Genomic DNA, 26744 nt, shown 5'->3' with positions numbered 1-26744 from the left:
TCTCCCCAGACAGGGAATGCAGCTGCACAGATGAGCTTGTGCAGCTTATCATGCCACAGATTCCCTGTAACCTTGCATGAGCTTTTTATGTGCCCCATTTTTATGCAAGTGCCCACAGAGGACATTCCATATCCTGGAATGGAAGTTACAGGCAGTTGTGAGCCACCAGATGTGGATTCAGGGAACTGAACCTATGTTCTCTGCAAGAACAATAAGAGTTCTTCACCACTGAGGATCCTCTCCATCGATGGGAAATCTTTATCTTCCCCCTCCCCCTAGCTATAGAAATTATTGTTCTTATTATCTTTAGTCCTATCTGTGGCAAAGGAGGACTGTCTTTCTCTCCCCCTTTTTGTTTTGTCTTTCAAAGCAGAGCTGCTCTGTGTGTTTTGGTTTTCAAGACAGCATTTCTCTCTTGGGCTGTACTCACTCTATAGACCAGGCTAGCCTTGAACTCACAGAGAGTCACCTGCTTCTGCCTCCCATGTGCTGTAATTAAAGGTGAGCATCACAACCCCTGGACTTGAGAACTCTCTTTCAAAAGCAAGACCTATATTTACTGTTTGGAGGCTGTTGCTACCATTCTAACAACTTCTTCCAAAGAGAAAATGAGCCTAGCACCTCTAACACAGAGACTTGATCATGATGATGCCCCTGCTTGACTGGATTTTCAATGAAGACTACTTGTCAATGAAGACAGTATTTTAGAAGGGGGGGGAAACTACCAAAGATTAGATCTCTGATGTTCATAAAGATTGTGGACCCACTGGAATTGTTCAATTTTATGTCATAAAAGGTGGATCTTGTGTTGGGGAGGTGGCTCGGTGGGTAAAGATGATTGCCATGCAAATGTTAGGACCTGCCTTTGATCCCCAGTACCCATGGTGTGGTGGGTCATCTCTAGCACCACAGCTGTCTGTCGAGCAGAGCCAGAAAGATTCCCAGAGTTCACTGGCCAGTTTAGCCACCCCATTTCCACCAAGTTCAGTATGAGACTGAAAAAATAAGGTAGAAAGTAGTAAAGAAACCTGACACCCAACTTCTGGCCTCCACATGTGCACCTGTAGGCACATGCACCGTACACATGCACACAGACACCACACTGAGCACATACCACTACCAACAAAAATAAGCTGTCAAACCAGAGGAAGCTACCCTTAAGCTTACATTTAAATGAACTTCTGAAGTGAGTACCACCAGCGCCTCTCTTTAACATTTCATGAAGAGTTGAGATACTATCCAGACTGCTTCCCATTCTACTGATGTAGAATCACCAGATAAAAGGACAAAGCTGATATTCAGTTTGTGTCTACAGAAGGACTCTATCTGGACAGGCTGTTCCATTCAAGACCCCATGGAACAGACAGATTCTAGTAGGCTATGTGCTAGGCCATACAAATCTTAGTGAGCAAAGGTGATGGGAGATGGGTCTCCATGTAATTAGCACTAAATTTCTTTTTCCTCCCATCCCCCTCCCATGTCTCCTCAAGGCAGAATCTTGCTATCTTGTAGCTGAGGATGCCCCCCTCCATGTTCCTACTACTTCAGTCTTCCTTGTATTGATATTACAGACATATGCTACCATGTTTGGCTTGAAAATGATGTTTCCTATCCTATCTTCTTTGTTTCCACATCTGTTTTGTTTGCTTTTCTTTTTCTTTTCCTTTTTAAAAAAGAGACAGGATCTTGCTGTGTCAGTCAGGCTGTCCTTCACCTCTGGCCTAGGCTCAAACAAACCTCCTCCCTGGCTGAACCTGCCATGTAACTGGGACCTCAATTCGACACTATGCCCACTTCTGTGCACCACATTTATCCATATTGTGAGTTCTTGATGTGCCTGCTTTGGTTATCCCTTGGAGGACAACTTGATTTAGTCACAGAACTTTTGTATGGAATGCATCAGGATTTGCCAAACAAATGACCGACTCTGGGGTTTGTAGACATCTGCCAATTGGCCTCTCACAAAAGGAGGGAGCTGTAGCCATATTATTTTCTGAGAGTTTTAGGGAGTGCCCATAGAACACAGTCAAGAAACTCTGATGCTCTGATTATACAAGAGGGGATACTCCAGAACATGCAAGGCAAGTATAGCCTCTGTCTGCAAACAGATGAATGTACCTAGTGCTAGTGCCTTAAGCCCTGGTAATGTTTTCTTTCACAGGGCCATATTCATTCAGGAGAAACTTGAAGCAGTAAAACTGACAGAAAAAAAAGAAAGATTTACTAGGAAACTTACTTAGGAAACATTAAGTTACACATAACAGAATTTACCTAAAGGTGCCCTGCCTTCATTTGACTGGAAGATAACTAGTGTATTAGCCAGGCTTGTTAAAACCTGTAAGAACAAGTTGTACTACAATGGATGCTTAGGTTTGCTGAGGAAGTTTTCTGCTAATGATCATTCACCAAGATTGCCCTCCAAGGTCGCTACATCCCCATAACAAAAGGAGAGGACTTAGAACTTACATTCAGCCAGTCAGCTAAAAGGGGCAGGACAATGTCCCAACTTTCAACAAGTCCTGGTCTGCCTTTAAGTTCCCCTTATCTGCCTTTAAGTGCTCTTATCAGGAAAAGCATAATTTTGTCAGGTGGGCAAGATGAACCTGGTAACAAGTATAGGAAACAAAACCAAAACAAACCAACCCCATTGTGCTGAAAGTTTCTTGTTCTGCTCTGTTTGGTTAATATCTCTGGGAGGCCTGCTCTTTTCTGAAGGAAACAAGAGCAGTGGATCTAGGGAGAGGGGAGGTGGTGGTGGGGAGCTGGGATGGGTGGAGGAAGGAGAGGCTGAAGTCTGGATGTATTGTATGAGAAAAGAATAAATAAAAAGGAAGAGGGAGAGGGAGATGATTCTGATATCTTTGCTTTGTAAATCTCTCATCTGCTTAAGTAGGCACAGTTGAGTTTTCTGTCTCTGTTTAAATTGTTCATATCTTGAGGCCCAGATCTGAAAGAGATTTAAGGAGGCCAGCATATGTAGAGTGCAGAGGCCTAAGCTGCATTTAAGTTAGTAAAATTTTCTATTCATTGTTGGCTTTTCTTTGAGTGTTAGCCAGAAGCAGACATAAGCTACTACTATTAGGTCTTTCCTTTATGAGTCTCTGTGTAGAGTGATTTCTCACTGCAAAGACACTCTATATAACAGTACTGCCATTCTGCCTGGCCCTGCCCCACTGAGAGCCCTATTTCAGAAACCCAAAGCTCTCTGAATAACCTCAGACATCAATTCTAATATAAGCACTCACTCCTCCCCATTGTTCTTTTCCCGATTCATAATAGTGACATTTTTCATCTCCTTGTATTACAAACAAATATTTTCCTAAGGGGATAGTTGTTCTTTATATTTACTGTCCATCAGGATGCTAAAACTCTCCAGCAATTTAGGGCCCCTTAAGACACTAGAACACATCATTGTTTTGCACACCTATCCTGTAAGTTAAAAAAGGGATTTCTTTAGCCATGTGTGTGGGGGTATAGTCCTGTAATTCCAGCACTTAAGAAGCCAAGGTTAATGGGATAATGAGTTAAGGGCCAGCCTGAACTCCATAAAGAGCTCAAAGAAAGCCTAAGATAAATACAAAGTTCTGCAATATGTAGTCTGTGATAAATAGTAAGACACTGGCTAAAACAAAAGGCACAACATGAGAGCAAATTGTTTTAATCCCAGTACTTAGACATCAGAAGCAGGAAGATTTCTATGAAGCAACCTGGTCTACAGTGCAAGTTTCAGGTCAGCCAGAGGTAAAGTACATCCTTTTAAACACAGCATAGGATTGGTGGGATGGCTCAGGGTTTAAGAGCACTGACTGCTCTTCCAGAGGTCCTGAATTCAAATCCCAGCAACCACATGGTGGTTCACAACCATCTGTAATGAGATCTGATGCCCTCTTCTGGCATTTAGGTGTACATGCAGACAGGACATCCCTAGGCTTAAAAATATATAAATTTGAAAAATTGATACAGGGCATAATGAGACTCACATCTGGAAGATCAAGTTCTCAAGTTCTCATAGCTCAGTTAGAACATTTTTTTTTTTTTTTTTTTTTTTTTGGTTTTTTCGAGACAGGGTTTCTCTGTATAGCCCTGGCTGTCCTGGAACTCACTTTGTAGACCAGGCTGGCCTCGAACTCAGAAATCCGCCTGCCTCTGCCTCCCGAGTGCTGGGATTAAAGGCGTGCGCCACCACGCCCGGCAGAACATTTTTTTTTATATCAAGCAATTATCAGTAATGTGTGAGCCCTTTAGTCTCCACACACACACACACACACCCCCCTTTACTGGAAGATATGCCTTTTCTCCTTTGCCCAAGCCACTGTTTCCTCTCCTGGGAATCCAAAGTTTCAGGAAGTGAACCTGTATATCTTCAATAATAATGCAGGATGGTGAATATTTCATAATATTGTTATTGATTAAAACAAAGTACCAGAAAATGTGGACTTCTATTTTGTTGTTTGGGATATGTTAATTACTATAGTTAGAAGACCAATCATCAATCATTCCCCTTCCCAGTATTGGAGGTGGAACTCTGGGCCTCGAATATGCTAATCAAGTATTCCACCATTGAACCAGACTCCCTTGGTTCCAACAGTTTCCCTTTGTATCCTACTATCCAAGTACTTAGGCTGGCTGGTAAAATTGAGGTTTCAGCTAGTGGCTTTCAAACTTTAAAATCCTAAGTCCTTCCCAACAATGCTTTCATTTTATTATTTTATTTTTAAAAATTATTTAATTTTTTATTGTATGTACATTGATGTTTTACCTGTGTGCATGTCTGAATGAGGTTGTTGGATCTCCTGGAACTGGAGTGTACAGTTGTAAGCTGCCATTGTGGGTGCTTGGAACTGACCTAGTAGAGGATGTTCAAATGCTTCTTAGAGGTATTCTTGTATATTACATGTAACCTATATATTTTATTCAGTATTTATTACTGAGGAATCCCAAATCCTATTTTTGTTTGTTTGTTTTTCTCTCTTCCTCTTTTTCCTCCCTTCCTTCTTCCCTCCCTCCCTCCCTCTCTCCCCTTTCCTTTCCTTTCCTTTCCTTTCCTTTCCTTTCCTTTCCTTTCCTTTCCTTTCCTTTCCTTTCCTTTCCTTTCCTTTCCTTTCCTTTCCTTTCCTTTCCTTCCCCTTCCCTTCCCTCACTCCCCCCCCTCTCTCTTTCTTTCTTTCTTCTTTCTTTCTTTCTTTCTTTCTTTCTCCTCCCTTTTTTTTTTAAGATTTATTTACTATATGTAAGTACACTGCAGCTGTATTCAGACTCCAGAAAAGGGCATCAGATCTTGTTACGGATGGTTGTGAGCCACCATGTGGTTGCTGGGATTTGAACTCAGGACCTTTGGAAACGCAGATAAACTCTGAGCCATCTCACCAGCCCCCTTTTGTTTTTTAAGACAGGGTTTCACTATGTAGCCCTGACTGTCCTGGAACTTACTCTGTAGACCAGGCTGGCCTCAAACTCAGAGATCTGCCTGCCTCTGCCTCCCAAGTGCTGGGATTGAAGGCATGCACCACCACATCTGGCTAGCTTTTTCAATTAACATGTGGTAATGTATAGCTTTATAAGGTAGAGTGTGATGTTTCACACATGTATACACAGTAGGAAAGTCAAATCAGGGTAGTCGACCTATTCACCCCCTCAAATATATTTTTCAAATATTTATTTATTTAGTGTGTATCTGTGCACATGCGCCTGCCACCATGTATATTTGGAGGTCAGAGGACAAATCTTGGGAGTCTGTCTCTTTCTGCCACCATGTAGGATGAGGGTTGAAACTTGGGTTTCCGGCCTGTTCATAAGTGCTTCTTCCTGCTAAACCAACTTGCCAATTCTCATCTCACTTATTTACTCTCTCTCTCTCTCTCTCTCTCTCTCTCTCTCTCTCTCTCTCTCTCTCTCTGTGTGTGTGTGTGTGTGTGAGAAGGATGTCAAAAACTCTCTTCTAGCTACTTTGTAATATGCAATGTATTGCTAACAATAGTTACCCTATTGTACAGTAGGACACTAGGAAGGATTCCTCCTATTGTGTCTGGAACATTATCCCCATTGACCTATCCTCGCTGCAGTCTTTGTATTGGAGTGATGCCACTTTTTAAGCTTCCACATACAAGTGAGTCATACATGCACTTTTTTTTTGAGGGTCTTTTTTAAAAAAATTTAATATTTTTTATTACGTATTTTCCTCAATTACATTTCCAATGCTATCCCAAAAGTCCCCCATACCCCCCACACACTTCCTTACCCACCCATTCCCATTCTTTTGGCCCTGGCATTCCCCTATATTGGGGCATATAATGTTTGCAAGTCCAATGGGCCTCTCTTTCCAGTGATGGCCGACTAGGCCATCTTTTAATACATATGCAGCTAGAGACAAGAGCTCCGGGGTACTGGTTAGTTCATCATGTAGTTCCCCCTATAGGGTTGCAGATCCCTTTAACTCCTTGGGTGCTTTCTCTAGCTTCTCCATTGGGAGCCCTGTGATCCATCCAATAGCTGACTGTGAGCATCCACTTCTGTGTTTGCTAGGCCCCGGCAGAGTCTCACAAGAGACAGCTATATCTGGGTCCTTTCAGCAAAATCTTGCTAGTGTACGCAATGGTGTCAGCGTTTGGAAGCTGATTATGGCATGGATCCCTGGATATGGCAGTCTCTAGATGATCCATCTTTTCATCACAGCTCCAAACTTTGTCTCTGTAACTCCTTCCATGGGTGTTTTGTTCCCAATTCTAAGAAGGGGCATAGTGTCCACACTTTGGTCTTCATTCTTCTCATACATGCACTTTTAATAGGTCATGTTTGAGTTAGCTATACTACTGTTTGATAAAAGTTGGGAAGTTAGGAAAATTGTATCTCCTTTCTAGATCTGGCTTTCTTTGCAACAGGACTCACATGTGAAGGTGTACCTAGGTACATTTGCACAGTACCCTGCCCACTGCAACACATGACTTGTGCTTTTTGTAAAAGAAGTTGTTGTGAGATTTTCTATGTAGAGATTATGTAGAATTTAAAGACTAGCCATTTTTATACATATAATCTCTTAATTGTTTTTGTTTCTGCAGACAGATTTTTAAAATTTAATTTAATCTTCTTTTTTTACAGTCCGAATTTTGTCCCCCTTCCAGTACACTCTCTGCCTGTTCCACATCCCATACTTCCTCCCCTGTCTCCACAAGGATATCCCCACCCCTGCACCCCCACCCCCACCCCACCCCACTTGACCTCTAAACTCCCTGGGGCTTCCCGTCTCTTGAGCATCTTCTCTGACTGAACACAGACCCGGTAGTCCTCTGCTGTATATGTGATGGTGGTCTCATGTCAGCTGGTGTAGGCTGCCTGGTTGGTGAGCCAGTGTCTGAGAGATCTCAGGGGTTCAGGTTAATTGAGACTGCTGGTCCTCCTACAGGGTCACCCTCCTCCTCAGCTTCTTCCAGCTTTTCCCTAATTCAGCCACAAGGGTCAGCAGCCTCTGTCCATTGGTTGGATATAAATATCTGCATCTGACTCTTTCAGCTGCTTGTTGGGTCTTTCAAAGGGTAGTCATGATAGGCCCCATTTTGTGAGCCTCAGTAATAGTGTCAGGCCTTGGGACCTCCCCTTGAGCTGGATCTCACTTTGGGCCTGCTGCTGGCCTTCTTTTCCTCAGGCTCCTCTCCATTTCCATCCCTGTAATTCTTTCAGACAGGAACAATTATGGGTCAGAGATGTGACTGTGGGATGGCAACCCCATCCCTCACTTGATATTCTGTCTTCCTGCTGGAGGTGGGCTCTATAAGTTCCCTCTCCCTACTGTCAGACATTTCATCTAAGGTCCCTCCTTTTGATTCCTGAAAGTCTCTTACCTCGCAGGTCTCTGATGCATTCTGGAGGGTCCCCTCACCTCCTACATCCTGAGGTTGCTTGTTTCCAATTTTTCTGTTGGCCCTCAGAGCTTCAGTCCTGTTCCCCCACCCAAAACCAGATCAGATTCCTGTCTTCCCCTCCCTTTCCTCTTTCCCACCCAGGTCCTCCCTCCCCACTTCCTGTGATTGCTTTTTTAAAACTCAAAAAATTATTTTAGATTTGTTATTTATTTATTTATTTAGTGTTTTATGAGCATTTTCTATGTATATGCACTATATGTGTGAATAGTGCCTGCAGAGGTTTGAATAGGGGGTTGGATCCCCTGGAGCTTGAGTTATTGATGGTTTTGAGTCACTATGCGGGTGCTGGATGTGGAATCTGAGAGCTCTGCAAGAGAAACCGGTACTTTCAACCAACGAGTCATCTTTCTAGTTGGCACTGCCAACTTTTGATGGGTGGAAAATTTTAGTTTAGGAGTTTGGGTTCAAACATGGAATTCCACCATTTCTTTCAGGTGGTTTGTAATGTGAGTCATAATAAAACATCATATGGGGGACTGTAGGTTCAAATCTTCTTTTCAGCTCAATGAAACGTGAAGACAGACTTGTAAAGAATACTGATAATCTACATCCATATTTGCTGTACACCCAGGAGAACATATAAGGTAGTGGAGGAACAGCATGATATATATTGAGCTACCCATGACTTACATGTTGTAGGAAGTACTATTCACATGTTTAATAGGACTGTGTTTAAAAGTGTATACAGCAGGATGGTAGTGGTGCACGCGTTTAATTCCAGCATTTGGGAGGCAGAGGCAGGCAGATCTTCAAGTTTGAGACCTGCCTGGTCTACAGAGAGAGTCCCAGGACAGCCAGAGAAATCTTGACTCAAACAAAATAAAACAAACCAAAGCAAAAGAAAACACGTACAATGAGTAGTAGCGGTGTGTTGATCTGTGAGGGATGCAGAGCCTCTCTGTGTTCTTTCCTGATGAAACTTTCCACTGGATAAAATTTTGGCTTCCCTCTCCCCTCTAGTTGTGATGTATGTGTCTACTAAATAGACATTTTATTTCAGCTTTACAAAACCTTAACAAAGTATGTCCTTTTGAAATAATTTAATGCCAAATAACTCTTCATGCTTTGAGAATTTGGAAGGCTCTTTTATCTGGGAAGCAAATGTATTTGCATTCATTTCTTTGATTTTCCTTTTTTTTTTGTTTGCTTGAGAAAGGTTTTAACCTATGGACCTGGCTGTCCTGGAGCTTGCTTTGTAGACCAGGCTGGCCTGGAACTCACACAGACCCGCCTGCCTCCTGAGTATTAGGATGAAAGGCAAGCACCACCATGCCCACCCGCCTCTTTGATTGTTCTTAACACCGACTGGTAGTTTCGACTTTGGCCATCTTGCTGATGTCACTCATGATTTGAGGCTTTAAAAATCCACGGGGCAAGTTAGTGCTTGGTCATTGAGAACTTGGTTTTTTTATTTTGCTCTGGGAAAAGTTAGAAAGACTTTTAATTTGGTCTTCAAGCTTACAGTGATTTTATATACATTAACACGGAAATTATGAATCTAGGTAGAAGGATAGAGTGTTATAGAAAAGATTTCTTTGTAATAAAAAAGGATATTTATTTCAGTTTTTACAGTCAAGGCTATTAAACCTCTGGACAGATTTAAAACTTGTACAATAATCTAGGCACATGCTGTCCTCTAGTGGCAATGTTTGATAATGCAAGATATTGCCTTGGTGACAAGATTAAAGTATATTGTTCCATGCTAGCTACTATAACAAAATACTTAAGCAGGATAATTTGTAAGCAACAGAAATTGCTTAATTTTTTGGGATTGGGAAATCTAAATTTAGGGTGCTAGCAGATTTTGTACCTGGTGTGGGATTCTCTCTTCTTTGAAGACAGTACCTTTTGCCATAGTGGAAAGGGTGAAAAGGACCTCTTAAAGCTGTTTGCCCCTTTCCCTTCAGAATTCTAATCTTATTTGTGAAAATAGAGCCCTTTCAAAGACCATGAAATCTTACTATTATAACATTGGAGGTTTAGTTTCATTTGGGCACGCAGCATACTCATACCATAGCATTATTTTATATGTAATAACTGCTTTGGATAAATGGCAGTAGAAAGCTATGTGTTGGAACACAAGGTAAGTATACTGTTCTTATTCTAGATATTATAGTAGGATTATCAAGAGAAGAAGCAAATAGAAGGCATCTGCACCTGGATCTGTTTGTTATATTGAATCACCTTACATGACTATTAATTAACTCATCTGTTTTTACTTGGCATTTACTAGCCTGGGACCCATTTGCTTCTAGTTAGTGCATTTGTATGTCTACCTGCAGTAAGGCTTGGTCTACAGAGAGGATTTTTAATAGCAAAATCTGGATTAATAAAGTTTCTACAGGGAAAAATAGAACTGATAGGATATGTGTATACATCCACATACATATATATCCACAAATACACTCATATACTTATATGGGATTGATTCACTTGAAAAGATACAGTTATCAAGCTGGAGAGCCAGGAGAGCCAAGAGAGTATGTGGTTCTAGCCCAAGTATAAAGGCCCGAGAATGGGAATGATAATCGTGTAGCTTTAGTTTGAAAGTCAGCAGGCTTTCAAACTATGATATTCCAGTTTCAGGGAAAGAGAAGGGCGATGTCTCAGCTGTAAGGCACACAAGCAGGAGGATTTGCCCTTTCCTGTGATTGTTTGCTACATCCAGGCTTTCAACTCCTTCCATGATGCCTTCCTTATTATGGGGGATGTTACAGTTAACACATGGTTTTAATGTCCGAATCTCTTGCTGTTTGATATCATACATCATCTCAAGACTCAGTCAGCAAGAAGGCTCCCACCAAATACAGACTTCCAACCTCTGGAACCACAATAAGTTTCCTTTCTTTCATACCTCAGTACATTTGTGATACTTTGTTATTAGCAATGGAAAATTAATTAACTACAAAAAATTGACTACAAAGGGCAATAATCTCATTCCAATAATCTCATACAGAGTATGTGGCTTTTTTCATTGTACTGGAATTATTTCACAACTTTAAAGTTCTGGACTACTTATATTATAGTAATGCCAAATCATTGTGGTTTATAGATGCTAGAGGGAGAAAGACTGTCCCAGTCCTTTTCTGCTTTTCTTTGTTTCCTGGCCACTACATCTTCCCTCTTCTATGTCTTGTCTCACTGCAGGCCCAAAGGCAATGGGGACAACTAACTATGGACTGAAATTAAAGAAAACCCGGGCTAAATAATTCTTCTGAGTTGATTATGTCAAATATTTTATCACAGCAATAGAAAGCTGACCAGTAATCTATGTGTGAAAACTTAGGCATGAGATTAACATTCCACCAAGTAGACTCAGTTAAGCAAACTTTCTGCTGTGCTAGCTCATTTTGCATATAAACTCAATTGTTGGGGCTAGAGTGATGGTTTAGTGGTTAAGAGTATGATTGTATGATTGTTTTCCCAGAGGATTTGGGTTCATTTTCCAATACTCCTAAGCAAGCATCTGTAACTGCAGACGATGTGTTGCCCTCTTCTGGTGTCTATGGGTACTACATGCATGTGTTTCACCTACATACATGCAAGTAAAAAAACTCGTACACAAAAATATATATCTAAAAAGAAAAAATATATTCGATTGTCCCCTTTATCCCATGATGAAAACCATTTAACTACTCAGTCCAATGCTCTAGATCTATGTCTGTGGCTTGATTCTTCTTTGAACTGTTTGTTTTGTGTTAAACAACCCTCCCTGGTTTACAGAGAAAACAATGGGTCCAACCAAGTCTTCACTATTTATACTTTTGTATCTTTCAGAATTGAATCAGGAAAAAAATCAGGCAAAAAACTAGAATTAAATTTTAATGTAGTAGGTAACAGAACTGGTTTTGTCGTCAGCCTCTATTTTCTTCTACAATAGATGACATCTTTATTCAGAATTTTGTTGAGGCTTTTGGGCTTAATTTCTCCACATTTCTTTGCATTCTCTTGTTTTTTTATTTTTTTTTATTTATTTATTATATGTAAGTACACTGTAGCTGTCTTCAGACACTCCAGAAGAGGGCACCATATCTCATTACGGATGGTTGTTAGCCACCATGTGGTTGCTGGGATTTGAACTCTGGACCTTTGGAAGAGCAGTCGGGTGCTCTTACCCACTGAGCCATCTCACCAGCCCCCCTCTCTTGTTACTTTTAGAAAGAAATATCACAGTCTGAATGTGAAAATTACTTCTTTGATATGTTCAATGATGGTCCAAATTTGCATAAGCTTCTACAAGGTGGGTCTTTTGTTTCTCAATGCTATATACTTAATTTGTGTAACAAATATAATTGACCTTGAGATAGCTTTACCAACGTATGATTATATACTTAATTACATTTTTTGAGGCGCTAGAAATCAAAGGAAGGCCACGAGCACACTAGATGAGTGCTTTAGTACTGAGCTATACCTACAATCCTGTGTATTGCAAAATCAATATCTTGTATGTAAGGTCTTAATCCAAATAAAAGGTACCATGTGTTGTATAATTAATAGATAATGGTAAAAAACATTCCAGGTCAGAGAGAAAGCCTTATATTTTTATCCTGGGCTGGAAGCAACTGAGTTATGTGAATGTACATGTGCAGCTATATTCATAATTAACATATTTCTGATAGATATCAAACATAAAAACTTTGCCTTAATTCAAATATTTTGTTACCTGTTTTATAAACCTTTGTTAACCCTAAGGAGATCAGGATAGTCTCCTAGAATTTTTTACACTTGATCTTAGCCAAAAGGCTGAGAAGGGATCCTAGAATTTTAAAAATTACTTAATTTAATCCACACCCTGACTACAGTTTCCCTACCCCCCTCCTATTCTTTCCCTCCTCACGAACCTCCATCCACTCCTCCTCGCTTTTCAGAAAAGGGGAGGCCTCCCATGCATATCAGCCTGTCTTCCATTTCATGTTGCAGTAAGATGGATGAGGTACACCATCTTCTATTGAGGGTAGACAAGGCAGCTCAGTTAAGGGAGAGGGATCCAAAGACCAAGGACAAGAGAGTCAGACAAAGATATGTCCTGCTCCTATTGTTGAGGAGTCACACATGAAGACCCAGTTGCATAACTGTGACATATGTGCACAGGGCCTAGATCAGTCCCATGCATGCTTGCTGGTTAGTTGTTCAGTTCTCCGTGAGCTCCTATCTGCTCGGGTTAGTTGATTCTGTAGGTTTTATTGTGGTGTCTTTGACCTCTCTGGCTCTTTTAGTTCTTCTTCACCTCCTTCCGTAGTATTACCCAAGCTCTGCCTGATGTCTTTCTGTGGATCTGTTTCTATCAGTTACTGGAAGAAACCTCTCTGATCATGGTTATGCTAAGCTCATGTCTGCAAGTATAGCAGAATATCATAACAGTGCCAGGGGTAGGCTTTTTCACAGCATGGGTCTCAAGCAAATCCAGTCATTGGTTGGCTTTTCCTTCAAATTTTGCTTCATCTTTTATCCCTGCACATCTTGTAGGCAGGACAAATTGTGGGTCTAAGGTTTTGTGGTTGGGTTGGTGTTCCAAACCCTCCATTGGAAGTCTTGGCCTGGTTATAAGAGATGGCCAGCTCAGGCTCCATATCCATCATTGCTAGGAGTCTTTGCCAGAGTCACCCTCAGATTTCTGGCAGTTTCCATTGGCCTAGTTTTCTAGCTCGTCCCAGAGACACCACCACCTCCATCTAGTAATCTCTCCCAGTACCCTCTCTGTCTGTTCTCCACCAAACTCATCCCTCCAGTTCCCATTCCCTTGCCCATCCATACTCTGGTCTAGTCCCCTCCCCTCTGTAGAGGGGAGGAAATAGATATGTATCCTATTTCCCTTTCTTAGTGAGATTCATGAACCCTGCCCCCAGCCCTCCTTGTTACTTTGCTTCTTTGGGTCTGTGGATTATAGCATGGTTGTCCTTTATGACTAATATGCACTTATCAGTGAGTACACACTATGTCTTCTGGGTCTGGTTTATCTCACTCAGGATGATATTTTCTAGTTCCATACATTTGATGTCTTTGTTTTTCATAGTTGAATAGTATTTCCGTTGTGTAGATGTGTCACATTTTCTGTATCTATTCTTCAGTTGAGGGTTATTTCCCTCATCTAGGTTATTTCCAGGTTCTGTCTATTGTGAATAAAGCTGCTATAAATATAGGCAAATGTTCTTGTGGGATGGTGGAACATCTTTTGAGTATATGCCCAGGAGTGTTATAGCTGGGTCCTGAGGTAGAGCGATACCCAATTATTTTATTTATTTATTTATTTTTTGCCTAAAAAAGAAAAGTTTTTTTTTAATTAGGTATTTTCCTCAATTACATTTCCAATGCTATCCAAAAAGTCCCCAATACACCCCCCCCCCAGTCCTCCACCCCCCCACCCCCACCCCTTGGCCCTGGCATTCCCCTGTACTGGGGCATATAAAGTTGGCAAGTCCAATGGGCCTCTCTTTCCAGTGATGGCCGACTAGGCCATCTTTTGATACAAATGCAGCTAGAGTCAAGAGCTCTGGGGTACTGGTTAGTTCATAATAATGTTCCACCTATGGGATTGCAGTTCCCTTTAGCTCCTTGGGTACTTTCTCTAGCTCCTCCATTGGGGGCCCTGTGATCCATCCAATAGCTGACTGTGAGCATCCACTTCTGTGTTTGCTAGGCCCCGGCATTGTCTCACAAGAGACAGCTATATCTGGGTCCTTTCAGCAAAATCTTGCTAGTGTACGCAATGGTGTCAGCGTTTGGAAGCTGATTATGGGATGGATCCCTGGATATGGCAGTCTTTAGATGGTCCATCCTTTCTTCACAACTCCAAACTTTATCTCTGTAACTCTTTCCATGGGTGTTTTGTTCCCAATTCCAAGAAGGGGCACAGTGTCCACACTTTGGTCTTCGTTCTTCTTGAGTTCCATGCGTTTAACAAATTGGCAATACCCAATTCTTATATTTTTGGTTGTGAGCCCAGCCTTTAACAGCTGAGCCATCTCTCCAGCCCAGATATCCAATTCTTAATCTTAGAGTGTGAGCCATTTGTGTTCTGTTCAAGTTGTCACCTATATCAATGAGTTTGAGGCTCTTTCCTACTTTCTCTTCTATTAGATTTAGTGTATTTAGTTTTATGTTGAGTTCCTTTATCCAGTTGGGCTTCTACATACAGACATTCAGTTAGACGAACACCATTTGTTGAAGATGTTTTATTTCTTCCATTGTATTGTTTTGGCTTCTTTGCCAAAAATCAAGTGTCCATATGTGTGTGCGTTTATTTTTAGGTCTTCTATTCTATTCCATTCCATTGATAAACCTGTATATTTCTGTGCCAATACAATGTGTATTTTATCACTATTTCTCTGTAGTACAGCTTGAGGTCAGGGATGGTGATTCCTCCAGTTCTTTTATTGTTTAGGATTGTTTTGGCCATCCTGTTTTTTTTCCATATGAAATTGAGAATTGCTCTTTCAACATCTGTAAAAAATTGTTCACACCTTTCATCACAAACGGTCAAGTTAAAGGTTGTAGAAGGAAGTATCCATGTTTGAAAGTGATGTCTGATTGGCAGACAAAGTGATAAATCAGAGAAAGATTTGACAGAAAGGATATGCCCAATGCTCACAAGAAGAGAGAGGAAGGTAAGCCACTTTGGGGATTTGCAGAGAAAGAAGAAGGCAGTTTTACTGGGAGACTTTTACAGAGATAGATTGAAGAGAGAACAAGCTGGACACAGGTGAAACAGAATGAGCCAGAAAGTGAGTAGGGGCTAGAAGATTAGAACATATTGCCAGAGTTAGTTTGAGGCCAAGCAATAGAATTCAGGAAAGGCCAACAGAGAAGCCAGGTTGAATCAGTTAGCATGGAGAGGAGTTTGAGTCAGAGCAGCTGAATTGGCCAGCCTTCCAAAGTTAAGAGAAAACTAGAAAGGTGAGTTTATTCAGCAGTAAGTCTTAGTGGCTGAAAATATTCCAGGTCTAGATTAGATGGCATAGAGGCTAGAAGCTTCCAGGACTAGGCCTGGTTTAGCAGACTGGGGCAGTAAACATCTGAAATGACAATTACATCAGGCGAATAAATGTAATTTTTATTCAATTACATTTATATTGTTTCATTAATTATTTGTATCATTTTTGTTTCTTTTTCTTTTCCTTCCTTCCTTCCTTCCTTCCTTCCTTCCTTCCTTCCTTCCTTCCTTCCTTCCTTCCTTCCTTCCTTCCTTCCTTTCTCTCTCTCTCTCTCTCTCTCTCTCTCTCTCTCTCTCTCTCTTTCTTTCTTTCTCTTGTGTTTTTTTTTTTTGAGACAGGGTTTCTCTGTGTAGCCCTGGATGTCCTGGAACTCACTCTGTAGTCCAGGCTTGCCTTGAACTCAGAAATTCACCTGCCTCTGCCTCCCACATGCTGGGATTAAAGGCATGCGACAACACTGCCCGGCCTCTATTTTATTGACTTCAGCCCCGAGTGTGATAATTTCTTGCCATCTACACTTCTTGGCTGCGTTTGCTTTTTTGTTGTTGTTGTTCTAGAGGTTTTACGTGTGCTGTTAAGTTGCTAGTGGATAGGCATGCCCCCCCCCCCCTTTGAGGGATAGGGCCACCCACCTATCTCAAATATTTTAAGCCAGAATTGTTCCTGTCTAAAGGAAATGAAGGGACAAAGAGTGAAGGAAAGGACATTCAGAGACTGCTCCAATTAGGTATCCATCCCACGTGCAGACACCAAACCCAGACACTATTGCTGATGCCATTAAGTGCTTGCTGACAGGATCCTGGTATAGCTGTCCTCTGAGAGGCTCTGCTAGACCCTGACAAATACAGAGGTGGATGCTCATACCCACCATTGGATTGAGCACGAGGACCCCAATGGAGGAATTAGAGAAAGGACTGAAGAAGCTGAAGGGGTTTGCAACTCCATAGGAAGAACAACAATATCAACCAACCAGACCCCCCAGAGCTCCCAGGGACTAAACTACCAACCAAAGAGTACACATGGAGGGACCTATGGCTTCAGATATATATGTAGTAGAGGATGGCCTTATCTGGCATTAATGGGAGGCCCTTGGTCCTGTAGAGGCTCCATGACCCAGTGTAGGGGAATGCTAAGGCAATGAGGCAGGAGTGGGTGGGTGGATGGGGAAGCACCCTCATAAAGGCAGGGGGATGGGCTGGGGGTTTGTGGAGGGCAAACCAGGAAGGGGGACATTTGAAATGTAAATAAATAAAATAACCAATTAAAAGTTGCTACTATGAGGTCTCTCTAATTTCTTTATGAAGGCACTTAGTTCTATGAACTTTCCTCTTAGCACTGCTTTCATTGTGTCCCATAAGTTTGGGGTATGCTGTCTTCATTTTAATTGAACTGTAGAAACTCTTTCTTTCTTTCTTTTCTTCCTTTCCTTTCCTTTCCCTTTCCCTTTCCCTTTCCCTTTCTTTCCTTTCTTTCTTTCTTTCTTTCTTTCTTTCTTTCTTTCTTTCTTTCTTTCTTTCTTTCTTTCTTTCTTTCTTTCTTCCCTGACCAAGTTATCATTGAGTAGAGTTGTTCCGTTTCTATGAAATTGTAGGCTTTCTGTTGTTTCTGTTGTTGTTAAAGTTCATCTTTAACCCATGGTGGTCTAATAAGATGCATGGTGTTATTTCAATCTTTTTGTATCTCTTGAGGCTTGCTTTCTGTCCGATTATATGGATGATTTTGGAGAAGGTTCTGTAAGGTGCTGAGAAGAAGATATATTGTTTTGGTTTTGGGTGGAAGGTTCTGTAGATTTCTGTTAAATCCATATGGCTCACAACATCTATGACTTTCACGGTGTCTCTGTTTAATTTCTGTTTCAATGGTCTTTCCATTGGTGAAAGTGTGGTGTTGAAGTCTCTCACTATTATTGTCTGGGATTTAATGTGTTTTGAGCTTTAGTAAAGTTTCTTTTATGAATGTGGGTGCCCTTGCATTTGGGGCATAGATGTTCAGATCTGAGACTTCATCTTGGTGGATTTTTCCTTTGATGAGTATGTTTTGATAACTTTTGGTTGAAAGTCCATTTTATTGGATATTAATTCTAATATCCAATACTTCTTGGATCCACTTGATTGGATAATCTTTTTCCAGCCCTTTACTCTGAGATAATGTTCATCTTTGTCGCTGAGGTGCATTTCTTGTATGCAGCAGAATGATGGGTCCCATCTATTATGTTAGCCTGTGTCTTTTTACTTGGGAATTGAGTCCATTGATGTTGAAAGTTATTAATGACCAATGATTGTTAATTCCTGTTATTTTGGTGGTGGTGGTGGTAGTGTGTAAAATTATTTCTTGTGTCTTCTTTTGTTTACTTAACATGCTTGGGTTGGAGTTTTCCTTCTAGAATCCTCTGTTGGGATGGATTAGTGGGAAGATATTGTTTAAATTTGGTTTTGTTATGGAATTGCTTTTTTCTCTGTTGATCGTGATTGAAAGTTTTGCTGGCCTCTTTGAGCTCTTAGAGACTGTAAGACACCTGCCAGGCCCTTCTGGTTTTTAGAGTCTCTGGTGAGAAGTCAGGTGTAATTCTGATAAGCCTGCCTTTGTATGTTACTTGACCTATTTTCCTTGCAGTCTTTCTGTAAATTTAGTATTTTGATGATTATGTGGCAGGGGATTTTCTTTTCTGTTCTAATCTATTTGATGTTCTGTAAGCTTATTGTACATTTATAGGCATCTCTTTCTTTAGATTAGGGAAATTATCTCCTATGATTTTGTTAAAGATATTTTCTGGAACTTTGAGCTGGGAATCTTTTCTTTTTCCAATTTCTATTATTCTTATGTTTGGTGATTTCATAGTGTCTCAGATTTACTGTTTTTTTTTTTTTTTTTTTTTTTTTTGGTCAGGAACTTTTTAGATTTAACATTTTCTTTGACTGATGCATCAATTTCTTTTATCATATCTTCTGCACCTGAGATTCTGTCTTCCATCTCTTGTATTCTGGTGGTGATGCTTGCATCTGTAGTTCCTGTTCTCTTCCCTAGGTTTTCTATCTCTAGGATCCCCTCAGTTTGTGTTTTCTTTATTGCTTCTATTTCCATTTTTATGTTTTGAACACATTTATTCATTTCCTTCACCTGTTTGATTGTATTTTCCTGTAGGACAGCTGGGATCTGGTGGTGCTATATTGCCCTGGCTGTTGTTTCACTTCGTACGTTGGCATCTAGTGAACTTGTATTTTTTGGGGGGGGCGGTTATTATAGGTTTAAGTGCTGATTTCTGAGTTATTTTTTATGAGAGAGTTTTTTTTTTCTGATGTTTTCCCCTTGGTTTCTGTTTCCTCTCTGACTTCTGGCCTGAGTGGTCTGGGTTTCTGGTGGTTAGCAAGTCTTCAGGTTCAGTAGGGTGTCTCTGATTTTTTTTTTTTTGTGTGTGTTTATGTGTGTGTGTGAGAGAGAGAGAGAGAAAGAGAGAGAGAGAGAGAGAGGGAGAGGGAGAGGGAGAGGGAGAGGGAGAGGGAGAGGGAGAGGGAGAGGGAGAGGGAGAGGGAGAGGGAGAGGGAGAGGGAGAGGGAGAGGGAGAGGGAGAGGGAGAGGGAGAGGGAGAGGGAGAGGGAGACTTATATGACATCTGGGATTTTGGCTGCCAATGTTGCCTCTGTGGTTACTAGTACCTGCATGGTTTATGGGAAAGCAGTCATGTTCTGCCAAAGTTATGGGATATACAGTCCAGGGGATATTGTGCAGTTTGCATGTATTGGATGTGCTTTAAGAGGAATTGGGGCATAGGGCATGGAGTGGGCTCTTACATGGGGGCCCTAGTGCTGGCATGGCCTCCAGGAAATCTAGTAATTTAAAAAAAGTGTGTGTGTAGTCTGTTACATTTTAATTATTTTCCCAGGTTTATTGAGTATAATAATAACTAAATAACACATGTTTCAAGAATGCAATGTGATTGCTTGATTGCAGTACAATTATTGGCACAATCAAATTAGTGGGTATATACATCATCTTTTTAGAGGGGCAGTGAAACATGGTCTCTCTATGTAGTTCTAGCTCTTCTGGAATTTGCTATATAAACCAGGCAGGCTGGCCTTGAACTCAGAGAGATACACTTTCTTCTACTGGGATTAAAGGTGTGTCTGGTATTCTGTTACTTTTCTCTGTACATGTACGCTGAAAATATTTAAAATCTCTACACAAGATTTTAAGTAGATAGCATTATTATTAACTATTACTATCATTACTATTATTCATTTCTTTCAAGAAAAGGGTTTTTCTCTATAACCATGGTTGTCCTGGAACGCACTCTGTAGACCTGAATGGCCTCAAACTCACAAAGATCTAGCTGCCTCTGCTTCCCAAGTGATTAGATTAAAGGCCTGTGCTACCACTGCTCAACAAATGCATAGCATTATTAATGTGAGTCATTTAATAACTAAAAATTTGTAGCATCTGCCTAACATTTTCTTACCTTTCCTCAAGCCACAGTTCTTGCAATCATCATTCTACCTAGCTTCTATGGCACCTGACTTTCATTATTAGTAGTAAAACATTTATTTTTATTTTATATGTATAGGTGTTTTGCCTGCATGTATGTACACCACGAATCTGCCTCTGAGGAGGTCAGAAGAAAGTGTCTCATCCCTTGAAACTGGATAACAGAAAGAATATTTTCCCAATTCAATTTATGAAGCCACAGCCACCCTCATACCTAAACCATACAAAGACTCAACAAAGAAAGAGAATTACAGACCATTTCCCCTCATGAACATTGGTGCAAATATACCCAATAATGTAATAATGGCAACTTCCTGCCTATTTTAAGACAAATTGCTCGGGAGAGGTCTTGTGGTCACTCTAAAGGTGAAATTGTCCAGCCCCTACTGAACTTGGCTTAGAGTCTCCTTCCTCCACCATGCCCATGATGTGGTTCAGACTTCCAAGGGTATAGGGGAGGAGCTAGAGACTTCTTTTTATAGCAATTGGACCTTTGAGAGTTCGTTCTCTTTTAGTTTGGAAGAGCCTTCATAGAAGGAGCCCTGGGTAAGAGATAGGATTTTTTGGGGGGAGGGGGCTTACAGGAAAAACAGGGAAGCAACTGGCAGGACACAAGTAAAATAGTATTCTATGAAAGAGAGTAAGGAAGCCCTCTTGGATTTGGGGAGCTCGTGAGAAAGGTAGATACAGATAGAGATTTCTAAAGAGCTAGCAGTTTAGTTGTAGAATCAGGTTTGTAAATAGACATTTTGTATATAGCTAAGAAGGTAAAATTACCTCACAAAGCTAGCAGATTTTTAATCTCCATTTATGACTCTCCTGTCTTCATTAGCATAAATATTAGATAATTTAAATGGATATGCATCGCAAGAGCAAGTGGGAGATAGCCTTGAACTCACTGGTACAGGAGACAGCTTTCTGAACACTAATAGCACAGGCTCTAAGATCAAAAATTAATAAATAGGACCTCATGAAACTGAAAAGCTTCTGTAAGGCAAAAGACACGATCAGTAGGACAAAAAGGCAGCCTACAGAATGGGAAAAGATTATCATCAATTTTACACCTGACAGCGTGTTCACATCTAAAATATAAAAAGAACTCAAACTAGATATCGGAAAACCAAATAATCCAACTAAAAATGGGGCACAGATCTAAATTGAAAATTCTAAGTAGAGGAATCTCAAATGTCTGAGAAACAAAGAAATGTTCAGCATCTTTAGCCATCAGGGAAATGCAAATAAATCATGGGTGGGTAGGGGAGTGGGGGGCGGTATGGGGGACTTTTGGGATAGCATTGGAAATGTAATTGAGGAAAATATGTAATAAAAAAAAAAAGAAAGAAAACTACGTTGAGGCCACTTTCCGCTGCGCGCGCGCGCGCGCGCGGAGTGACGTGATGACGACACTGGGCCCCCCTACCCTGGTCGTGCTTTGGAGTTCCTAAGTCGTGCCGTGCTGCGAGCGAGCGCAACGGTAGTGACGCGTTTTACTGGGAGTATGGCGGATACTGGCTTGCGCCGCGTGGTACCCAGCGACCTTTATCCCCTTGTGCTCGGCTTTCTGAGAGACAACCAACTCTCGGAGGTGGCCAGTAAATTTGCAAAAGCGACAGGCGCTACGCAGCAAGACGCCAATGCCTCTTCCCTCTTGGACATCTATAGCTTCTGGCTCAAGTCCACCAAAGCCCCAACGGTGAAATTACAGTCAAATAGACCAGTGACCAAGAAGGTTAAGAAAGAGACTTCTTCCAGTGACAGCAGTGAGGATAGCAGTGAGGAAGAGGACAAAGCCCAAGGACTTTCCACACAGAAGGCTGCTGCACCTGCCAAGCGAGCCGGTGTGCCTCAGCGTGCTGGGAAGGCAGCAGCCAAAGCTTCAGAGAGCAGCAGTAGTGAAGAATCCAGTGATGACGAGGAGGAAGAGGACAAAACGAAAAAGCATGTCCAGCAGAAAGCAGTTAAGCCCCAAGCCAAGGCAGCCAGACCTCCTCCGAAGAAAGCAGAGAGCTCTGAGTCCGAGTCTGACTCAAGCTCAGAGGATGAAGCACCACAGACTCAGAAGCCAAAGACAGCTGTGGCAGCTAAAGCTCCGACTAAAGCCCCAGCCAAACAAGGTACACCGGCGAAAACACAGCCTAAAGTAGCCAATGACAAAGCAGCCAGAAGCCACAGCCGCCGCCGCTGCAGCAGCAGCAGCAGTAGCAGCAGCAGCAGCAACAGCAGTGATGGCTCGCAGGAAGAGAAGGCAGCCGCACCTCCAAAGAAAACTGCACCTAAAAAGCAAGTCGTGGCCAAGGCACCAGTGAAAGTAGCTGCTGCCCCTACCCAAAAGAGTTCTAGCAGTGAAGATTCATCCAGTGAAGAGGAAGAGGAACAGAAAAAAACCATGAAGAAAAAAGCAGCTCCCTACAGTTCAGTTCCACCGCCTTCTGTTCCTTTACCAAAGAAGTCCTCCTCGGGAGCCCAGGCTCCAAAGAAAGCTGCTGCACAGACAAGGCCTGCAGACAGCAGTGATGAGTCTGATTCAAGTTCTGAGGAAGAGAAAAAACCTCCAGCTAAGACGGTGGTCTCCAAGACACCTGCCAAACCAGCTCCGGTGAAGAAGAAAGCAGAGAGCTCTTCCGACAGCTCAGATTCTGACAGTTCTGAGGATGAAGCTCCTGCCAAGCCAGTCAGTACCACCAAGAGTCCCTTAAGCAAGCCAGCTGTCACTTCCAAGCCATCTGCAGCAAAGGCCATGGCAACTCCTAAGCAGCTAGCTGTCACTCCCAAGCCATCTGCAGCAAAGGCAGTGGCAACTCCTAAGCAGCCTGCAGGAGGTGGCCAGAAAGCTCAGAACAGGAAGGCCAATAGCAGCTCCAGTGAGGAGGAGGCCACCAAGAAAAGTGTGACAACCCCCAAGGCCAAGGTGACTGCTAAAGCAGCACTGGCCAAACAGGCTCCTCAGGCTGCTGGGGACAGCAGCTCTGACTCAGATAGTTCCAGCAGTGAAGAGGAAGAAGAGACACCTAAGCCTCCAGCTAAGAAGACAGCCGTTCCCAAACAAGCCCCTGGAAAGAAAGTGGAGAGCAGCTGCAGCAGCTCCTCAGAAGACTCCAGTGAAGAAGAGAAAAAGAAGCCCAAGGGCAAGGCTACGCCTAAATCCCAGGCAAGCAAGGCCAGTGTCACTCCAACTTCTCAGAATAGAAAAGCAGGCAAGGAAAGTGAGGAGGAGGAGGAGGAGGAAGAAGAAGAAACAGAAGAGAAGAAAAAGGCAGCCTGGACCAAGCCAGGTTCAGGCAAGAAACGGAAGCAGAATGAGACAGCGGTTGAAGCAGCAACTCCTCAAGCGAAGAAAGTTAAGCTCCAGATACCCAATGCGTTTCCAAAAAGGAAGAAGGGAGAAAAAAGGGCATCTTCCCCTTTCCCAAGGGTCAGGGAGAAGGAGATTGAGGTGGGCTCTCGAGTAGCAGACAATTCCTTTGATGCCAAGCGAGGTGCAGCTGGAGACTGGGGCGAGCGTGCCAATCAGGCTCTGAAGTTCACCAAAGGCAAGTCCTTCCGGCTTGAAAAAATGAAGAAGAAGCAGCGAGGCAGAGGCTCCATCTCCGTCCAGGTCAATTCCGTCAAGTTTGACAGTGAGTGACCTGTGGTCATCTTGGCAGAGGAAGGGTGGTGTTGAGAGGTTGGCACTCACCTCCAATGGATCCAGAAACTCAGTGTTATTAGGAGAGAATTGTGGCAAGGACAGTGTGGAGCAGGTCCTGAGGCATTCCAGTCTGCAGTCATCTCATGCTCCTACTTCTGGACAGGTTTGTTTTTGAGTATTGATTGTCAAGGATAATCAAGGATTTTATTTATTTTTTTTAAAGAAATCCATTTGCTTGTCAATTGCCTTCCTGTTTTGTGGGTCTTCATACTGAGAAATCTGTATATTTTATATTAAATCATGTCATACAGATTTTTGTTGTGATTTTCAGAGATGAGTTCCACAGATTACAACCTTAGCTATTGCCTAAAGCAAAGCAAAATGTCAGGTGGTAATGTTTCCCTACTGGAGAATTCTATTTATGTGAGTGCGCAGACCCATATTTGATCCCTCCTCCCTTCAAGTGGTACCAATGTCAGTCAGTCTTGTGATGTTTGTCTGCTAAGCATGCCCTGTGCTCATCTTCCTCAATTGGGCCTGACAGAAGCTTCCAGAAGCCTCGTGGATCTACCAACTTCGGGGGATACAATTGCAGTTCTTGGTACAGTATCCTACTAAGTGACAGGCAGGATTCTCCAGTGTGTGAGTTCCATGCAACTGTCTTCGTTTTGTTCTCAGTAGCTATTACTGCTACATGTTTACAGTACTTTTTAGTTTTAATTTCAAAGTAAGCTTTTCTGACATTGAGAGGCATTTGCAACAACTTGACTGTTACTTGACTGTTGGATATTAAGTTCCTGAATGTATTTGATTCTTTTTTAAACATCATCAAGAGCAGAATGGTAAATTCCTGCATGGTTGAGTCATGGTCAAGGAAGTGGAACTGACTAACCTCTGAGTCTTGGTGTGAAATAGGTGTAGTGGATACATCCTGTGAACCTGTGGTGGTGGTAAGGAGGAGGAGGAGAAGGAGAAGGAGGAGGGGAGGGAGAAGGAGAGGGGGAAGAGGAGGGGGAAGGGACGAGGCAGGAGACAGAACAGTGAGGTTGGGAGGGGTCTGAGCAGGACTGTTTTGTCTTGAAGTTGGTACATGGAAGTAATTATGTCCTGTTTAAATTGGTCCACTGAAATGATTATTAGTATCTTAACTATGGTGATACTGGTATAGACTAGCCAGGGGGCTGGGAGGCATAGCTGAGTGACAGTGTGCTCCCTTGGCATTCATAGACCAAGTATGATCTCCACCACGGCAGGAAGTGAATGAGCAGAGAAATTCCTGGGCAAAGGGAGTAGATTATAAAGCCATAGGATGTGACCACTGGCAGAGCTCAGATAGAGTGAGGGAAGGGATAGGGGAGAGCACTCTAGTTGGCCGGTGAGAACAGACACCAGGTTTCATGTATGAAAAATAAAGGCACCACATGTCGCCTCCCTTGTTTGGTTTCCATGGTCACCTGGTAACCTGCTAAAAGCTGTCTGTCTGTGGCAGGTCCTTGAGGAAGTCTGCATGGTCAAATCTCTGTGTCTTAATAAAATACAATAAAATAAAATAAAATAAAATAAAATGAATGGTTCATGAAAAAAAAAAGACTACCTTGAGATTCTTACACCTGTTAGACTGGCTAAGATCAATCAAACAAATGAGAGTTCATGCTGGTGAGAATGTAGAGCAAGGGGAACACTCATCCATTGCTGGTGGGATTGAAAATTTGTACAGTCACTATTGAAATCAATATAGCAGTTACTCAAGAAGATTGGGTATGGCTCTACCTCAGGATCCAGATATACCACTCTTGGGAATATACCCAAAAGATGTTCCATCCTCAACAGAAGAATGGATAAAGAAAGTATAGTACATTTGTACAGGCAAATGGATGGAACTTGACTGAGGTAACTCAGACCCAGAAAGATGAATGTACATGTGGACATTAGCTGTTAAGTAAATGATAACGAAGCTACAATCCATAGAACTAGTGAGGTCAGCCACAGAGGAAGTGTCTGAAGTTGGGAGGGTCCATGTATCTTCCTGGGATGAAAAAAATCAAATAGATTTTATGGGGGGACTGGAGGTAAGGGGGTCCTGGAATGTGAGGATTAGGTGGGAATGTGGAGTGAATGCCAGGACAGATAGATAGAATCGACATGCAGTACAGGGGTTGTATGGAAATCTAACACAGTGGAAACTTCCTAAAATATATGCAGGAGAGCCTATGAAGTCTCTAAATAATGAGCGAGACAGAAACTCACTCCTGACTTTTCAGGAGATTCTTTGTATAAGCATTACAATGCCATATCTGCATTGAAATAAAATATAAGGGCAGAGAAATCAGCATTTGAATAACACAAGGGTAAACTTTACACAGTATAAAAAACCATTATGGCTACACAGGAGTAGGCAACCAATGTTTGATTTGATTTAAGGTCCACTCCATGAGATGGAGCCCATACCTGACACTGCTTGTGTGGCCAAGAACCAAAGACTAGATAGCACAGAGATCTAGGGTACATTCAAATACTACTGATGTAAACAAACAAACAAATAAACAAACAGTAGTGATAACTCCTAAAGATATTCTGCTCTATCCATAGATTGGTGTCTTATTCAGGCACCATCAGAAAAGCTTCCGAATGCAGCAGATGGGAACAAATACCCACAGCCAGACATCTCACATGCATGCGTGACACACACACACACACACACACACACACACACACACACACACACGGAGGTCTCCATCAAATTCCTCCCTCAGAGCTCCCCATGGAAGAGGAGGTAGAATGAGTGTAAGA

General features: G+C 42.0%; 1 pseudogene; it reads left to right on the top strand.

Moving 5' to 3' along the window:
- The first annotated feature begins 21824 nt into the window (after window positions 1-21824).
- Window positions 21825-24897, top strand: LOC110287341 (nucleolar and coiled-body phosphoprotein 1 pseudogene; annotated as a pseudogene).
- The last annotated feature ends 1847 nt before the right edge of the window (window positions 24898-26744 follow it).

Source organism: Mus caroli, unplaced genomic scaffold, assembly GCF_978045245.1.
Source record: "Mus caroli unplaced genomic scaffold, Mus_caroli_1 scaffold_5, whole genome shotgun sequence".
Taxonomy (NCBI): Eukaryota; Metazoa; Chordata; class Mammalia; order Rodentia; family Muridae; genus Mus; species Mus caroli.
Note: the sequence above shows the minus strand (reverse complement) of the source record. Positions and strands in the feature narration are given on the sequence as shown.